Below are 6,001 nucleotides of genomic sequence, written 5' to 3'. Positions count from 1 at the left end.
TGCAAGTTTATAAGAAAATATATGAATAAAATAATACCAGGGTTTCATTCATAAAACATGAAATTGAGTAATGTTTTGTGTATTTGCTGTCTGAAAATTAAAATTCTTTAATAACATCTTAATTTCCAGTAATTACCCAACAGAGGAATTTCTGATAAAATTGTTATGTAGGATTTGACATATTCCAAGATCCTCTTCACACAGTTATGTATTTCTCTAACGGGTTTCTTTCCTTCATGAGTGTATGATTAGCTCTGTTCTGGTACAGCCTCTTCTCTAATTACAGGTTCACCATCCAACTTTTTAAGATTTGGAAGTTTTTTTATAGCTTCTGCCTTCCAGGCAGCTTCCTCAAGAGAGTCACATAGTGGATTACCTGAAAACAAAACATGTACTATAAGCATGTAGAACTGCATGCCGTTCAACATTATGGTAGAGTTCGTCATTGGATTTAATGTCCTTACATTACTATCATATAACAGAAGTTCCGCAACTGGTGTGCAGTGGATTTTTATCCATTGTAATAAATTGAATTTATTTATTTATTACCTCATGATTACAGTGTTTTATATGTATGTCACTGCTGATGCACTGATTAATAAGACGATGCTTCCCCATAGACAATCAGTTGACCATTTCTGCCCTTCTCAAGTTGTCAGCGATGTAATTGTGGAAATGAGAACACACAACCACATTAAAACTACGGCCATGTAGGCTATGTATGTTGACCCACAGGTAGTGATGGGCAGTCTGAGACGAGGTCTCGAGATTTCTCGGGATTTCTCGAGACTATCGCAGGCACTCTTTCTCGCGAGAAATGTCGAGAGATCTCGAGAGCGTTGTCCCCTCATTGCGCGGCGGGCAGCGTGTCGTAGGCCTACAGGTAGTCGGAGCTGAGTGTTGTTTGTGACGAGTATGTGAATAGCCAACCACGGACCTTCTCCATTTCGTAAATATGTGTCAACAAGGGATTAGGGCGTTCATTTCTACCGAGGTCTATTTTGAAGCAGTGTAACATAATTATAAAGGATACCCATTCTGGCATTGTATGCACTGGTAGGTACACGAATGAGTGGTTTAAGTACAGAACCTGACGGGTACTATAGGTACATGTACCTGGATGCTAGAGGCGTGCATTATTCGAACTCGAGACGAGGCAAGATGCGCCTTGCTGCATATGCAACCACCATTACGTATGGGTGGAATGTGTAATCTAAAATGCTTCAGTTTGCTCCAATTCTTTCGACAGGTAGGTGTACGTCGTTATCAGACCCCACGTTCAATAACATATGACCATTGCTTGTGTTTACCGATATTTTGGTGACAGGGGAAATAATTCCTTACAATAGTGATGGGCAACGCTCTCGCTTGATACTCCCGAGACTGACTTCACGGATCTCGAGACTCTCGGGAGAATTTGGAGACCGATTCTCCTGTGTTGCAATCTGTGCCCCGCCCCAGTAATTACGAGTGTAAACTTTATAGTATACCATAAGCAGTTATTGCACGAAATAACGTTTTCATAAGGAAACGTGTGAGCCGATAAATTTTGTGAAAAGCCCGGAAAAGTACAGCATGTTCAATAATGGCCCCCTCAATACCATTAACGAAAGTGAAAACAGAATGTCAGTATCTTAATCTATTCACGACTTATTTAAGGTGGACATCTTAATTGAATAGCCCTGCATAATTTATGAATAACTGTAGATAGGATGTACACCTACTTGGATACTAGAGGCGTGCATTATTCGAACTTCAGACGAGGAAGATGTGCTTTGCTACATATGCAACCCCATTACACATGACTGGAATGTGTAATATAAAATGCCCGACTTTGTTCCAATTCATTCAGCAGGGGTGATGGGAAACGCCCTCGAGATCAATTCTCGTGTGCTGCGAACTGTGCGACGTCCCAGTAGCCTAACTACGAGTGTAAGCTTGATACTTATCATCAGCAGTTCTCATATGTTAACGTGTGTGACGATAAATGTTGTCAAAAGTCTAGGAAAGCACTGCATGTTGAACTATGAGCTCCTTAATACCATTAACGAAAGTGAAGAAAGAATGCTAGTACCTTAAACTGTTCACGAGTTATTTCAGTTGGACTTCTTAGCTGAATAACCTGTATAATGTGTTAATAACTGTTATTAGGATGTAAACCTACCTGGATGCCTCACATTCGTTGTCGGCAGTGTAGCTTCTTGTGATTCAGACCGGACCAGAAGTGTTCTGTGACTATTCCTCCTCATTTATAATATATGTTTTTAAGTGTCGGATAACCACAGAAGTTTTTCTGTGGACGTATTTTAGTTCTTTTGAATAAAAACACAGCGGGCTGTGCTATGTGGTATCTCTTCAAAATAACTGACATCCACGACTTACGTTGCGTTTCGGACATTGTCCTCAAGTTGTCGCGTACAACTAGTACAATTTCACATTGCACTGTCATATATCGAAGTACCTAATTATGACGGGAATACTTTATAACATTATTACCATTAACGAAAGTCAAAACAGAATGTCAGTATATTAAACGGTTCAAGAATTGTTTCAGGTGGACATCTTAGCTGAATAACCTTTATGTATAATTTATTAATAACTGTAAATAGGACGTACACCTGCCTGGATACCATGCAATTATCGGCAGGGTAGCGTCTTGTGGTGTAGACCAAGCCGGAGTTGTTCTGTGGCAGATGGTGGTGGTGGTGATTATTTTTTAAGATGAAGTACAACTAGGTAACCATCCTCTATACACCACTAATCAGAGAGAAAAAATGGAAGGGATCCGACATTTCGAAAAATGAAGGTGTCGGCCAAAGGAAGACAAGGGCCACGAAAGGCGTGAAATTGAAAAACGCCCTAAGCCTCGAGTGTTGTAATACCGTCAGGGTCGGAAAAGAACAAGAGTTGATCGAGGGAGGACGGGTAGGGCAGATGAAAGTGAGGAGCCTAACACAAGTGGAAGCAATGTCATGACTCACCTGAGGGCCCCGTCGTCGCCAACTCACGCTCCCAAGTTAAGAGCCACTTACAGTCGCCTCTTACGACAGGCAGGGGATACCGTAGGTATTATTATACCGCCCCCACTAACAGGTTTTTTGTGACGATTACTCTTCATTGATATTATGCGTTTCTAAGCAGTAATAGAGATTGGGAATTAGAAGTGAGGGGACAGAAAACTGCACAGACAAAAAGAACCCGGGATCGTGGGATAATGCGACGAGGATGTACATAAAAGTGAAAAAATCTACAAAATGGTAAGTATTTGAAGCTCTCTGAGCGAGTTTCGACAGAGAGGTAACAGTTTACGAACTTAAGTGCGGTAATAAGAGTTTTTATGAGATGTTGATTCAATACTATACAATAAAACTTTCATCAAAGGAACAATTACACATGTATTACAATTTAATAGAAGTAAGGCGTAATAGAACAAAATAATTGAAGGGTTGATAGGAAAAAGAACCCATGTCACTTTTTTGTCGAAAACGAGTTATCGATATCAACGGGGAGTGCATGACGTCTGGCATCTGTTTATGTTTATGGTTTCGAGAAAAACAGGCCTTGTCAAAGAATATAGCCTTTGATAATATCAGTGGTTCTGGAAAAACAACCTATGTCAAGTGCCAGTTCTGGAAGAACGACCCTTGTCAAATGACATGGGTTGTTTTTCTCAGAAGTTTGGCAACACTTGCATTGAAGGAATAACAACATGGATGATAACAGCTGCAATGATGTAGCTCTTGATATTAGGCCTCGAAAGCGAAAGAGAGCACTTCATAAAAAGGTCCTAATCAAGAAAGCAAAACTCAGTGGTGAAGCACATATTAACCATTTAGGCAAACAAATAAGTGCCAAGAGAGTTGGAGATGACTGCAGGTAATTCGAATATCTTTTCTAACCTCCAAAATCTTGTTAACATCCTGATACAAGAATGTAATGTTGTGGTATTTTTGCCATTATTGAAATGATACTTATATAATGCCTATATGACAGTGGATATGTGCGTTATATGTAAAGAAAATGTGAATGTGTTTATTGGTTTAGTTTTGCAGGTGCAAGAGATACAAATGCTTTATTGCAGTAGGACCAAATCAGAGAGATGATATTTTCCAGTCGTTTTACACGTTACATTACAAGGAACTGCAAGATTCATATTTAGCTGGGATGATAACGTTAGCCGCTATCAAACAAAGAAGATCTCGTCAGGTTACAATAGATGTAGCAAAGGCTTTTCAGTCTGTCAAACACATAGCAAATACAATGTAAATTAAAACACTAAAGGCATATCTGTAAAACACACACTAACATACAAAGAATGACATGTTTCGTTCTACAAGAACATCCTCAGATTCTATCAAATCACTTAAAATAAGCTTATATATGTACAGTATTGTTTACGTAGCGTAAACTTGTCAATGATAGAGAGATAAGTGATAACATGAAACAGTAATGACAAAAAATAAATTATATACAATTATAATATAGTGAAAAACTTACGTATTTATCTAGACTGCCGAATTTCCATGACCACAGTCCTGAAATAGTGTTTGGTGACAACAGACTTAACATCGGCATTTTTTGTCATTACTGTTTCATGTTATCACTTATCTCTCTATCATTGACAAGTTTACGCTACGTAAACAATACTGTACATATATAAGCTTATTTTAAGTGATTTGATAGAATCTGAGGATGTTCTTGTAGAACGAAACATGTCATTCTTTATATGTTAGTGTGTGTTTTACAGATATGCCTTTAGTGTTTTAATTTACATTGTATTTGCTATGTGTTTGACAGACTGAAAAGCCTTTGCTACATTTAACTAAGTCAACACTGGAAAACATGGCTTCATTTTTAACAAACAAAAAGGTTACAATAGAAGAAAAGAACAATGAATTCATTTCAGAAGAAGACGAAGACTCAAGTTCAAAGCCCACCAAGTTCACTCATAGTGCTGCGTTTCATTGTAAAGTAAGGGTGCAGATTCCAGGAGAAACACAAGTGTATGAAGATATTGCGGTATGTCGAAATGCTTTTATGAGTATCCATGGAATAACTAGAGCTAGGTTGCGCACTATTCAGTCATCACTCGTAACCTCCCGAAAGGCACCCTTGGAACGCAGAGGTAAATATGGACCTAGGCCGAACCAAATGCCTAATGAAATAGAATATCTTGTACAAGATCACATTAGATCATTCAAATCCAGGCAATCACACTACTCTCTCCATGACAATCCACACACTTCATATTTGCCCGAGACTTTGACAGTTAAGCAGATGCATCAAATGTTTTTGGACTTGTACCAGATTGCTGTACCATACAAAGCATATTGGTGTGTAAGTAAATTCAATCTAAAGTTCGGTGTTCCACGATCTGATACGTGCAGAACTTGTGACCAGCTTCTGCAAAACATTAATTCTTCAACTGAAGAGGACAAACGACAGCTTCTTACCCAGAAAGAACTTCACCTAAGAAAAGCAGAGGCATTCTATGAGCTGAAGAGGAAATGGAAACAGAAAGCTCGTGAAGGATTAGTGTCAGTATTATCCTTTGACTTCATGCAGAATTTACCCGTTCCACATATACAAACCAATGCTGTCTTCTATGCTCGCCAGCTATGGTATTATGTGTTTGGGTTACATGATCTCAGTGATGATAGGGTGTCTCTGTATGTGTATAGTGAATGTGTAGGAAAAAAGGGTCAAAACTGTGTTACCTCACTTCTTCTTAATTACTTTTGCAATAATCACGATAACTTGAAAGAGGATCTTGTGCTGTTATCAGATGGCTGCTCAGGGCAGAATAAGAACTATGTGATGGTTTATTTTCTGTACATGCTAGTCCACTGTTTCAAAATGTTTAAGTCAATCACCTACATTTTCCCAATTCGAGGCCACTCGTACTTACCAAATGACCAAGATTTCTCTATCATAGAGAAAATGAAGAGGATAATTATTGTTGAAACTCCATCTGAATGGGATGAAATAATGCGAAAATGAC

The 6,001-nt window shown here is 38.7% G+C and overlaps 1 pseudogene; it reads right to left on the bottom strand.

The window, feature by feature from the left end:
* Positions 1 to 248: 248 nt before the first annotated feature.
* The window catches only part of LOC136862945 (dynein axonemal light chain 1-like), a 122,529-nt pseudogene continuing 116,776 nt past the window's right edge, over positions 249 to 6,001 (bottom strand).

The sequence above is a fragment of the Anabrus simplex genome, chromosome 2, assembly GCF_040414725.1.
Source record: "Anabrus simplex isolate iqAnaSimp1 chromosome 2, ASM4041472v1, whole genome shotgun sequence".
NCBI classification, from domain to species: domain Eukaryota; kingdom Metazoa; phylum Arthropoda; class Insecta; order Orthoptera; family Tettigoniidae; genus Anabrus; species Anabrus simplex.
Note: the sequence above shows the minus strand (reverse complement) of the source record. Positions and strands in the feature narration are given on the sequence as shown.